Raw genomic sequence first — 14009 nt, 5'->3', positions numbered from 1 at the left:
TTGTTGAACCTCGTACAGTTGGCCTGGGCCCATCGATCCAGCCTGTCCAGGTCCCTCTGCAGAGCCTTCCTACCCTCGAGCAGATCAACACTCCCGCCCAACTTGGTGTCGTCTGCAAACTTCCTGAGGGTGCACTCGATCCCCTCATCCAGATCATTGATAAAGATATTGAACAAGACCGGCCCCAGTACTGAGCCCTGGGGAACACCGCTCGTGACCGGCCGCCAACTGGATGTAACTCCATTCACCACAACTCTCTGGGCCCGGCCGTCCAGCCAGTTTTTGATCCAGCGCAGAGTACACCTGTCTAAGCCGTGAGCCGCCAGCTTCTCTAGGAGAATGCTGTGGGAGACAGTGTCAAAGGCCTTACTGAAGTCCAGGTAGACCACATCCACAGCCTTTCCCTCATCCACTAGGTGGGTCACCTGGTCATAGAAGGAGATCAGGAGATCTAGACACAAAGGAGGACAGCAGGGAAAAGTGAAAAAAACCAATAAATCCAAACATGAGTCAAAACCTTTCTTTAAAAAATAAAGGTAATCACGATTTGAAGTCCAGTTTCTTAATAAGCTTGAATTCTTCAACTGAGCAACGCTCAGGTCCATAGAACTATGTAAAATGGACTTTTCCCAAATGGAGCTAAGATCAGCTTGGACTACCTGTTCCCCAGAGCTGCCAATCCCTGGCTTTTTATATAGTCAAGAGAGAGATAGTTATGACACTTACTATATATATTTAAATAAGGTGTAACAACTTTCTCTCTGCAATCACAGCATATGGAGAGAGTTTAGTAGCTCTGGATATTGGGCAGTCTGAATAGGTGAATTTAGATGTCATCACAGGCAAGAAAGTTTATCTTGGACATTGGTCTGAAAATGATCCCTGGTAGGGCCATGCTTTAGGTACCAGCCACCTTGGGGGAATATTATAGTAATGAGTATAAATTTTCACAAAAAAAGATTCATTTGTAGTAAATTTCTTATCCCTTGGTTCCTTTTGGCTAGTGTTTCATTTGAGTATCATAGACTCAAACCAACATATATGTGCTGCAAGTGTTTTGGAATCAGTAGAGTAGATGGGCGAATGCAGTAAATGGCAGCTTGTTCCACTCATTGAGCAGCCATGAGCCAAAGATTTGATTTTCTTAATTGAAGATTTTTATTTCCCACAAAGTTACAAAGTTTGAAGTTTTACCTCCTAATGACTTGCCTCCCTGTGAAAACACTGAATAACACAAAGAACTGGATCTGATCATATTTAACTGCTGTCTAAAGCAGAGAATTGTACCTTAGTTTTGTATGGACAGCCAGGACAGCTCTGTCTGTTCCTAGTTATTTTGATATGGCCCTCTAGTTTTTTAAAACCACTGATGAAAACTTTTTTCCTGGATAACTAAAGCTTAAACTTTAAAAAATGAAAAGTTTTCTTTGCTTCTTAACTGCCACTTAATTATGACTGTGAAAAGCAAAGTAATTTGAAAAGCCACAGAACACTTTTTTTTTGAGAAACTGGCAAATTTAAGACTACATGTGCAGCATGTAGCAGCAGCACAGGAAAAAGAGCAAAGCAATCATCTTCTTTATTTGGAATGGTCATGATTTAATTGGCTCCTACTGATCCCTTATTAATTAAAAAATATTGTAGGCTCTTTGAAGCCTGCACTTGCTTCCTATATAAAAACACGCTTGCCAATCTTGCCCCTCGCTGCATTATCATACAGCGAGTGTATGGTTTTTAAGGATGCAGTGAGAAGTCTATGTGTTTCTTCCCTCCCATGTTTATCCCAGGACTGAAAGGGCAGCCAGGAGTCGAGAAGCAGTAGTGTTCTCTAGATTGCACATGACTTTTCTAACAGCACAGTAGAGCTGAAGGCTTCCCCAGTGCCTGTTCTTGAGCATCAAACCCAAGTTTTGTGTATATAACTTCAATTGGGATGATGTCACTGGCCAGAACTTAAAAGGCAGAAACCCCTCTGCAGTTGCTAATGAGATCCAATTAAACACAAAATTCAAATGCACAGTTCTATTTCCTTGTGTGACCTTCGTGTCAGGCTACTGCAAATGGTCACGGTCCCCAGGAAAAATGACAGCCTGAGGAAAGTGACTGAACAAAAGAGCCACATCTGTCTACTGTTGGTAGGAAGAAGGCATACAGCCCATCCCCTGCTGACAGGCTTAATGGTGCGCCACAGTTTCTCTCAGAGGAAGACAGGAGACACATAAACAAGCCTGACTTCCCCTGAACTGCTTCCTGAGTCAGGATGCCCTCTCCTCTGGGAGGAGCTCTGACATGGCTACATGCCAACAAACCCATTTGGCTCACACAGTGATTTCGGTACCGTGGTACCAGGGTAATGATAGTAGGGTCTTTTTTATTTTGATGTCTTTAATATTCTTTTGAGTTTTCACAAAATCTGAAGTCTGCTATCAGTGTCCTTTTTCATGAAAATATAGATAAGCAAGATATATATCTGTACAGACAGTTTTTACTTTAATTCCCCTGCTACTGGTAAATTTGATTAGGAAAAAAGAAAAGTGCTGAACAAATATTTTAAAAATCTGCCAGCTGATTAAATCACACTTTCTCCCTATCTTCTTGGCATATGAGGTCGACTTGGGCATCATTTTAAATCTTCTAGTTTAGATTATGATCTTTAAAATGACATTAAGCTTGCTTTGATGTTCCATGTGAGTACAGGACAAAAGCCCAAGAATTAAATGATTGCTTACATTGCCACACCATAATAATACAGCCTCAGACTCCAACCAAAAGGTAGCAAATGAATCTATCCCAGAAATGTTCATGCTTCTACATTGATTCGTGTCACTAGTTCTACTAGAAAGAAAGTAAAAGTACTCAAAGCCTCAGACGAGATTTTTTTTACAGGACTGGGAGTGGTATCTGGGCTCTGCTTTTCTTAACAGTTTCTGGCACTGTCTGCTTTGAGATATGTGGAAAGGCTTTGGTTTCAGAAGCTGGAATTGTACCTTGGTTTTTCAAGGTTGTGCTATTCTGGAGTCCTGTAGGAGCAAACTACAGGTGTGTATAAACCACTAGTGGTCCAGCTTTTCTCATTAAAGTTTTTTCCATTGCAGAGGTTTCCTTGGACTAGTGGAAAGTAGCTGCTGTGTGAAGCCATGATATTCATTGGGCCAGGTAGAGCTGAGAACAAAATGAAATTACCAGGTTTTACTAAGTTGTCGCCCATCTGCTGAGCTATAGTAATTTTCCATTCTTGGCCTGTTCCAGTTGTGAGATAATATGGTTTAGCATTAACCTCCTTCAATTAACTTTAAATTGAAAGACTTCACTTAAGTCGCATCACTTTACACCTGGGATGGGCTAACAGTATGCCCACAGTCATCTACCAGTGATTACAGTAGCTCAGCCAACAAACAATAGGCTGGTAAACTCCTCTAACGTGGTCATGCATCAGAGTCTTCAGGAAACCGAGGTCACTCTCATAAATGACCTTGGAGATGCTGCTTCTTCTATGAAGCAGACACAGCATCCTATTTGGAGCCAGGGATAAGGACCAGGCACAAGGGTGAAGTGCTGTCAGCAGTCGCTGCTGCTGAGCTTCCAGGGAGCAGCTTTCTGAACCGCCTGTAGGGTTACTAAGGCCTGAATTACCTAGTCCCTGACCATTTCAATAGCAGCTCTGTGGATCACCAGGGCCTGGCTAAATTAATCTGAGAGGACAGGCGCAACTGTCTGGTCAGCTCCACGAGCAAATCTAAGATTTTCACGGTCCCTTATGGAGACCCCCAGAGAATCCATACTTTGTGGCTGCTCTAATCAGGCTTCTCTAGAGGTTGTAAAAGTGTTGCAGCTCAGGTCTCTGGTTTTCTTCACATTAAGATAAACTTATGTGTAAAGTCTCATGCTTGTGGATCATTGACTGCAAGTTGATGAAACTGGCTGAATATAATCTGTAGATGACATCTGTAAGATATTTTATCTTTTTTTTTCCTTTAAATACATTTCTCTATCATTTCCCCCAGAGAATCCATATTTTGTGGCTGCTCTAATCAGGCTTCTCTAGAGGTTGTAAAAGTGTTGCAGCTCACTCCTCTGGTTTTCTTCACATTAAGATAAACTTATGTGTAAAGTCTCATGCTTGTGGATCATTTGCAAGTTGATGAAACTGGCTGAATATAATCTGTAAATGACATCTGTAAGATATTTTATCTTTTTTTTTCCTTTAAATACATTTCTCTATGATTTTGAAAGGCTCTAGTTATTGATTCATATCTTGACTGGAAGAAATTGCTGTGGATAGGATGAAGAATAGAACAAAACTGAAGAAGGAATATAAGAAAATCAGAGGAGAAAAGAGAGGGAGACGATTTAGGGAATCAGGATGCTTAAAGGAAAAATTTTAAGAGAAAAGCAAATAGCAGCTCTTTACTAGCTGCAAAATATGAATTTAATCCAACAAAAAAAAATTATTGTTTTCCATTGAGTTAGTAACAGAGAAATCTTTATTTTAAGTGTTCTTCCTGTTGACCACCAGAGTATGCTTTGAATATGACTGCAGTCCTGGGTAACTAGAAGCATACAGTGATAAAATCTCTTGGAAGTGATTAAAACCCTTGAGAATACAATTGTCAATGCTACAGTTCGGTACCTTAAGGTAACAGAAATACAAAGAGCCTGAAGCCTTGTGAAACCATGTTATAGTTCCTATAAGCTTGCCCAGAGAAAGAGAGATTTCATTTTGAGTCACAGATTAAAGCTGCTCTAAGCTATGCTGTATGTAAACATAGGCTTGTGTTTCAGCTGGTGTAAATACAGTCAACCTTGTTAATTGGTGATGGTCTCTGTAGTACCTAGAGACAGGGAGCCCACAGAAATGCCTTAACAAGTGCCATCCAGGGGAGGGCAGTGGGGCACAGGAACGCTGGTGTGCACATTGCTGTGTGGTGTGCTGCAGTTTGCTGGCTGCTTGCTTGATAACTGGCAGGGAATCCAATCCAAAATTGACAAGATTCATGTCTTCTGCAATGGTTGGACAGCAGGGTCCCTGTCCGTTCCTTTCCCCTGCCAAGCAGCCTGGCACGGAGAGCAGAGTACAGATGGAGCGGCACAGCTCACCTGGGTGCTCGAGACACTTATATCTGCAGTCTTACTGAACTCTATTTGTCTTTTTGCTGGTATTTTCCCAAACTAAAAGTCAGAATTTAAAGCACTGCAGCCTTTACTTAAGTCTCCGTGACAGCATAAAATAAAAAAGGATAAATATCACTTTGTAAGTGACAATTGAACTTTGTAAGAATGTGATATAAGTAGTCACATATTAATAGCTTTGATTTATCACAACACTGTCTTAAGAAAAAGAACACTATTTATTTACCAGAAACTAGTCTAAGCAGTTTGAAACATCATACCTTTATAAATATCCTTTATATTCTTTGGATCTACTTTTCACTGTTTCTTACTTCTTCCAGATCTGGCCCTGTATGAGGCCATAAAATTACCGACTAGTACCAAAGAGAGAAGCAAAGTTAGAGACAGAAAGAAGTTGGCACTCGATAATTTAGGGAGTTGGCAATGGGATTTGGAGCCTTTCAGTGTCCGAACCTTGCTGATGGGAACTGCAAAAGCAGCTAATGGGGACAAATGGTTTGTGTTCCTTATGAAGAAGTAGGAAAACTGCAGAATGCTGGAATATGTGGTGTTTTCTGAGGGAGAGCTGGAAGCAGGAAAAAAGGACAGGTTTATGGAAATAAAGGAAAGAAAGAGGTGGTTTAGGATGAGATCATCAAAGATAATACAAAGAAACCATTGGTGTCTCTGCTAGGTTGTCTTTGTCTCATCTTCAGTGAACAAGATTATTTAAAATAAAAATGTTGCTATAAATGTCCATTTTCTCAGGATCAATGCAACTATTCTCAACTCTGGGTGTGTTAATGGTTATATATGAATAGTTTCTATGGACAACTAGAAAGTGAGAGAGTCCAGAGTAATTTGTCCAAAATCTTTTGTGAGCCATAAAGTCATATGCAATAGTTTTGTTTAAACAGGGAGTACAGGCTACTACACTTTCCAAGCTTCAAGGTAACTTCAGTGTGTATTTGCTGTAAGCTCTGATTCAGGACTATCCTTTGTGATTGTGTTTCATTTGTCCTTTTCCTGAATATTTTGGCTAGTTGATAATTTGAATTTTAAGCTTCATGACATTCATATTGTAGCCATGTTAGGTAAAGAATTTAGAACCTGTAATTATCAATATTGTGACTTATTTTAGTGTTTTAGAGATGTACACTTTCCAGAGGTTAAAGCAGAAAAAAAATGACATTGCTTTGTAACGTATATTGATGACAAGTATGTAATAACATCTCTGACTCTGAAGACATCACTGCTTACAGTCAAAACCACAGTTTGCTTTCAGCCTTATCCAAATAGGCTATTAAGCTGGCAGGTGAATTGGTTGTTGCCCTTCTCTTTCCTCCTCAACTCCTCGGTGCAGTATATTAACTGCATGAGCATGTTAAAGCAATGTTGATTTCAATCTAAACCAGTAAAAGCAGCAGGGAAAAATTGCCAGCTTGGTATCTTCTCACCTTAGCTGACCGGAAGGTTCCCCAAAGTTTGGGGAGACTGCAAATGAAAATTATCCAGTCTGAGAAAAAAGAAATAAAGCATGCCTAGCGCAGGCAGTGCTCCTAGAGCCTAAAATCATCTCTACCTCCCCTGTGCCAGTTTCTGAGGGAAATAAAAAGCATGCAGTAGAGCATAAATGTGCCCTGAAATTTTAAGGAGAATGTGCATTGACCTTTAAGCAACATGCACACCGTTGAAGAACCTACCTACCAACAGGCAATTATAAACTGCCTGAGGTCCGTGGGGAATTCAGCTGTGGTTTCCTGCCTGCCCTGCTCCTCTCTTGGAAGCAGCCATATTTTGCAGCATGACCCTGACAGGGAAAGCTGTAGGGAGGTGCAGAGGGGCTGAGCCGAATTGCTGCTACTGTGGTGTCACAAATAAGAAATCTGTGGCTGAGTCGCTGCCTCTGCCCGGTGCTTTGTTACTGTGCTTAGTAAAGAGAATTTTCTTTTACTCTCCAGTAAACGGTTTTCACTGAAGCTTTGACTCTTGGTGGATTTTGTTGACACTGATGTGACTAATCCTTCTGAGTCTGGTTATACTCCTGGCCTGGGAGAAGAAAAGATATCAGCATGCCCATGCCACCAGCTCGTGCGTGGAAGAGAAGGGCAACAGAGCAGCACTGTAACCCCTTGAGAACAAGCGGAATGATGGCAGGGGTCAGGGCTTCCTTAGAAGGAGGTGTGGGCAGGCTCCGTTTTGAGGACCTTTCTGCCCGTATCTGGTGGGGGTTAGTGATGCATCTTCCCAGCCAGTCCCCTTCCTTGTCCCAGTTCTTGGCACCCTGCTGGTAATGTCTGAGTGAAAGGGTCATGGCTGCTGAAGCGCGTGAGCCTTCCTTCACTCAGAGAGAGGTGAGATCTGAGCACACATCTTATCCTGGTGACTTGATTTAATCTTTCTTTGTTACACATCACTTTTTGGGGGGGCCTGGCAGCATCTTTTTTCCACTTTATCCTGGGGTGAGTACAACCTTGCAACGTGTGCATTCCCTTCCTTTTTCACAGGATAAAATAAATTTATCAATTAAATGCACAGTCTAACAATTTCAGAATAATCTTAGCATCCTCCTCTTCCTACATATGTCCCGCAAGTATTTTTTAAAATTATTTTTCTTGTGCATGACAAATCTCAGACTATATGCAGTGTTTGTGTTAATTTAGTTTTGTCCCTGTTATTTTTTTTTCCCCTGTAAGACTGGAGATATGAAGCTGTATTCCCTCTAATGTCATTGTTATTACATTTCTTTAGCAGTCACACCCACACTGTATCCATCCAAACTTGTTACCTGTGCTGCTCTGGGCAAAAAAGAAGGGAAGAGATTTAACAAGGACAGCTGTAATTTTCCTAACAGGGTAGAAATCAGCCAATTGGAAGCCCTTTCTCAGTAGTCACTGACAGACACCAGAATACTCGCTCCTCAGGTGAACGCAGCAATCGCATCCCTCTCTAGCACTACGGCGCGTCAGTGCAGTGGAAGATGGCGAGCTGTAGGCTGCCAGCCTCCGCTATTTATAGCATCAAGAGCTTCAGGGTGTGAGGCAAGCTGTTTTTAACACAGTGGCATTTTCTTCTGTTTAATCATGGAGTAACATCATTTTTAGAAAGTCATTACTTCTGCTCAAGAGAGTGAAAAATTATGCTTCTTTACTTAGTTAAATAAGAGGTGTTTGCAAAATAAAAAAAAAAAAATCACTTTTCCAAGACTTTAGATGGTTTAAAGGCCATTATGTTGTCTGGAAAATGTAGAAAGGAAAATCAATAAACAGCATGTAAAAGAAAGAAGAAAAATGCAATGGGACACATCAGTCAGGCTCCTGTTCTCTCTTTCCCTTTTTCGTCTCATTCATCGTGCTACCAAGCAGACTATGGAGATGCCATGCCCAAGGAAACGCAGAGAAACCTGCTTAGACTGAAACAGTGCTTGCAAGACCTGATAAGCAAATCAGTAGACTGATTTGTTATAGCAGGTTCACTTACAGTTCACAAGGACCTTTTCCTTTTCTACCTTTCCCCTCAGCACTTTCTCATGTAATGCTTACAGAGATATCCAAGTACTCAGACGGAAGTATGCCAGGGCCTTGTCTTTCTGCAATAGGATCTAAATAATTCCCACTGAGTCACACGATTTTACAGAGATGCCCGGTATGGAGAACATACCAGGATGTTTATAAATTGTTAGGGAACGAGGGCAGAAAATCTCCAGTGAAGGACTTCTTGTGTTTTGACAGTGTCACCTTTTCTGGTAGACCCCAGGGGCTCCCACGCACCTTCCAGAACTAGTTTATCTTTGTGTCACACAAAAAGGTGATTGGAAGGCATTGGAAATGCAACAATCCTAATTTAACTTGAAAGGAGGCATTATTTATGCACATTTTAGTATATTGAACACCCACAGCTTATTTTAATTCTTGCAGTTCAATAGAATTCATAAATTAAAAAAAATAAATAAATAAAAGAAGCTTCTGCACCTTTTGAACAATGAAATGGTTGGACATAATTTGTACATTTAGAAGCATACGATATTTTTAGCTTTTTCCCTTCTTGCCCACAGAAAGCAGAGTAAAAGCAACAGATGTGGAGAAAACAGGTGAGGCACCATGGCCTTAAAGGTAGAGCAAATGTCCTCACAGGTGCATGAATGACATGAAAGGAGGAAGGAATGACCCACACAGATATGAAAATGGATGAGTTTGCTCGTGGTTTAGTATTTCCTGTGCAGCTCCAGCTCAGGCCCAGGATCTATCTCCATGAATCAGATCAACTTCAAGGACAGCTGGAAAAACTGATGCTGACTTTCAGAAGGGTCCTGGTGTCAGTGAGAACAAGACTAGAGCCGAAAAAGTGGGACTGGCAGAAAAAAACAGAGGCCATGTGGGCAGCCAAACAGTGGGAAGCACCAGACTTCGTTATCTGTTTTCAGGAGCTGCATCAGCTACAGACTTCCCTTGTGATCTTGACCTTAGGCTACATCTCAGCTGTGAGACCCAGGAGGGCTCTGAGCTTTTCAACTTGCATGCTGGATCTGGTCATGCCCCATCTCCATATCTGGGTTAGTCCCCGGTGTGCACCAACCTCCTTCCACTCGATGTTCTGGGGAAAAACATGTACTCCTACCAGATCCCATTTGCAATGACTGGGAGACAGGTCTTGCCATGCTGTGGACTCACAGATCACTTTAGTGGCAGCCTAAATCTGCTTTTTCACTTTGGTTCTCCATATGCAAAATAAAAATGATAATTTTCTACCTTGGATAGGCCAGTGCCTTTCCTTAATAATAAAACAATAAATACATCCACTTAACAATCACAAAGTGCTAATCTTAATGAGTCTATGTACATACATAAATAGCTAAGGGGGTCGTGAAGTCCCACTTTGTTGAAACCAAAATATGAAGAGTTACCTCATTCAAAAAAGTAGACATTTATTACAGTCTACCTTCCTGCAAAGTCTCTTCCTGCCTCCTGCCTCCCCATGAAGGGCTCCATGAAGTCAATAGCGCCTTAGGTATCTGGATCCATGTGGCTACAAGCAGCACTTTTGTCAGGAACCGGGCTGTGAGATACAAATTCTGGGCCAAATCATAAGGACTCATCAAAGTTTGTTTTTAGCTTTGGCTGTCTGAACTGAGAAAAATCTCTCTGAAGTCCTTAAGAGCCCTCCCTCAGTAAAGACTTTTTGGTTTTAGCTCCTTACATTTCTTTAAAGAAACAACTTCCACCCCTGATATACTCTCTCCTATATTAATGAATAAAGTATTGCATTTTTGGGTTGCTGAGGTGACTTGGCCTTAGGCCCCTTAATTATAATGTACCCAAGGCCTTAATTAATTTGTAGGACTGAACAGGGGATGATGTTCCAGATACCTTCTGGGAGTTGCATTGAAATCCTGTACTTATCAAAGCAGAAATATTGAATCAGGGCCAGGTGTAATATTTTTGCATCCTTCCCAGAAACTGAAATGTTTTTGAAGGGAACAAAGTGCTATTAGACGTGTTATGGGTTTATGTGGTGATGTTGTGCTCAAGTTTCACAATAACCACTTGTGTAGGGCTGCTGCATTAAGAAAAAAATGAAATTTCATACATGGGGAATAAGACAGACCATTTATCTCAGGGCCCTTTGCTAATGCTAAGTCCAAAAACATCTGCCGCTGACTTCAGCTGGAGCATGATGGCATAGACTGTGACAAGTATTGCCTCCTTATTCCACAAAGAAACATCTGTAGCTATCCGAAGTTTTACCAATAGAGGGCTCCATTGGTTTGATTTAAGTAACAAAGAAGGAGGAACTAGACTTTTTTTTTTTTTTGGGGGGGGACGTTTAGGTTGGTATAGTAGATCCTAAAACCTGTATAAAAGTGGAGTCAGCCGAAGTGAGTCGAAAGAAAAGCTTAAAGGGATATCGTTCAAGTGTTACTCTATCTGTTTTGTTGTTGCTTTGTTTTGGTATTTTGGAATACTGATGCTGGCTGACTTGCCCATCTGCTTTCAGAAAGGCACAGTCCAGAATGCTGTGAGGTATTTTAGGAATAGGAAGATTTTAGGTTGGTATAGTAGAACCTATAACCTGTATAAAAGTGGAGTCAGCCGAAGTGAGTCGAAAGAAAAGCTTAAAGGGATATCGTTCAAGTGTTACTCTATCTGTTTTGTTGTTGCTTTGTTTTGGTATTTTGGAATACTGATGCTGGCTGACTTGCCCATCTGCTTTCAGAAAGGCACAGTCCAGAATGCTGTGAGGTATTTTAGGAATAGGAAGATATTAACAGTGTGATAATTTTAAATGACCTGCAATGTTTAAAGCCTACCAAAAATAAATGATATGTCTATATATGCTTTAACAAATATTTTTTTAGCCATGTTTGCTCTTATGATGTATGTTTTTAAGCATAGAACACAAAGATAGATGTGCATGTTAATGAAAAAAATGAAAATTCATGTTAATAAACATGAAAGTGACTTAAAGGAAAATATTTGCTTTCCTAGCTAGCTAGGGTTTTTATTATATCCCACTTAAGATGGAACATATTACTGGTTCAGCTATAGGAGGCCATACAATAAACTGAAAAATAACCTGGAGTCTTTCTGGGGTGTTTAACTGCTATCCAGTGCCTGACCTCTCTCACTAAACAATGTCTCGATGCCCTGACTCACCTCTTTGCTGCCACAATAAGCCTTCCTATTCTACTTTTTGATTCTTGTTATCCATTTCTCAATGACTGGAAAGATGCTAGTCTCATAGAATATTCATGCTTTTGCAGGTTAGCAAGACTGCAATGTATATGTTCTATAATGCACAGCAAATGAAATTCACAGTTATTTTAATGTGGACAGCACTGAAATGAAAAAATGAAAACAGTACTAACAAACATGCTTATACATGCATGATGGCTAACATACATTTGCATATAAATATTATATGTATATCTTCTTAATGGAAGACTGTGATTTTTAGGTGTGCTTGCCTTCTTAAGACACAAACTATATAGCTAACTAAGCAAAAACCCCTCTCTACATAAATGTGTGTTTACGTACATACATATATAAGAAAAATCTATACTAATATATATCCAGTGTATAATTTCAATGTGTATGAATAGAGTGCATTAAAGTTCATTTTATTGTGCAAACATGGTTCAAATTCCATTTTTATGCAATGGTGCAGTGACAAGCTTCTATAAAATAAATATGGGCCACAAATGAAAATACTTTAGCTTTCTGTTCTTACATTTTTTCCTAGTAATGAATACAGACTTCAACTTGGGAAAATATAAAATGATCCTGCTTTCAGTATAAATGTCCCTCCAAAAATCAATTCCAATTTCATCTTTGTTTAAGTAAAAAAAATAAAAGAACAAAAAGATCAGGACTATAAATAATGACTACCTGTGGTTTTCATAAATAAATATCTCCAAAGCAGTGGAAAGCTGTAGAAATGCATGGATATTTTATTTTCTCTTCCCTCATGAATTTGTTGTGTTGCAGGAATGTGTATAAATAGATGGCTAGATATGGCGTGGGTTCAGATTCAGCCATTTTCTCCAAATAAAAACATATGTTTCCCTGTTGATGTTTCTGTTTGTCCTTTGGAATGCATTAACATGTTAGTAATGGAAAGACTGCAGTAATATAAGGTCTACCTATGATGTTTTTTAAAAAATCTCATAAATATGAATCTATAGGTACAAGAAAGCTGTATATGCTTATGCCCATGTCGTAAATCATCCATCCTTTGTTTAAAAAAAAAAAAAAAAAGGTGGGGGAGGAGGGAGTGAGGGTTTTCTCACTGGAACCTTTTCATCTTGTCTAGGGAGGGCTAAGAAATACAACCATTGACACTTACCTGGATATTTTTACAAAGTCATGTCCCATTCATTGTTCCTCTATAGGAAGGATGTTTTCCTTCTTTTTAATTTTCAGGAAGGGAGAATATTGTTCTGCCTTCTAGCCTTGTAAGAGAGAAATGACTGCCTTTCCCCACCCCCAGGTTACAACTTTAACTCATAATCCGCCCCTCCCAAGGAAGTAAGTAGATAACATGATGTTATGTACAGTGTGAACTGATTTGGGACACTTTTAGTTTAGTCTCCGTTGTCAGGAGAAATTGATACAGCTCGATTCTTTCAATAACTGCACATGGTTTTTTATTCTGGGGTCCATGCTATGTTTGTCTAGAGAAAGACAAACATACTAACCAACATTGCATGTGCACCTCTGAATAGAGTGGAAACTATATTATTGCATTAATTACATCTCATGAAGGTAACATTATCTAGAAGGAAAAATGCCTTAGAAACCAATAGCTTAGCTGATGGTGCTTATCTTGAGAGTCTGGCTTCTAATAATACCACACTGGAAATACTGGTGTGCTACAGCGTTTTATCCTTCTCTTTCATCAGGGCAGGTTGGTTCAGCCAGCACTTTATTCCTGAAACATATTCATACAAAATGGATTGCTAGATTTAAATGTACTACCCAGTGCTGCTGACTAATATAATGTTATTCTGTCCCTCCCTCACCCCTCTGTAATCAACAAAGCATGCATAACATTGGAGTGTTTCACAGTAATTTTGGTGATGTTTTGCCTTGCTTGATTGGAAAGTATTTCTGAGGAGGATAAATAAGCTTGCCCCCAAACTCTCCCCTCTATTTCCCTTGCTGATGTTGTTCACTGCAAGATGTGAAACAAGAAATGCAGTAGATTGGGATGCTTCACAGGGAACAAAATTTGCGGCTCACTGGCTTCTTCTCCCATCTGAATTATTAGCACCGTATAGATTTAATAATTAGGTGATTGAAGACATTTTGATGATGGAGCAGTTTCTATGATCTGCAAAAGAAAGCATCTGTTTTCCTCATGTACCAATTAATTATTTATGCAGCAGAAAATACAGTAGACTA

The sequence above is a fragment of the Aptenodytes forsteri genome, unplaced genomic scaffold (assembly GCF_000699145.1).
Source record: "Aptenodytes forsteri isolate BGI_AS27 unplaced genomic scaffold, ASM69914v1 Scaffold396, whole genome shotgun sequence".
Lineage (NCBI taxonomy): Eukaryota > Metazoa > Chordata > Aves > Sphenisciformes > Spheniscidae > Aptenodytes > Aptenodytes forsteri.
Note: the sequence above shows the minus strand (reverse complement) of the source record.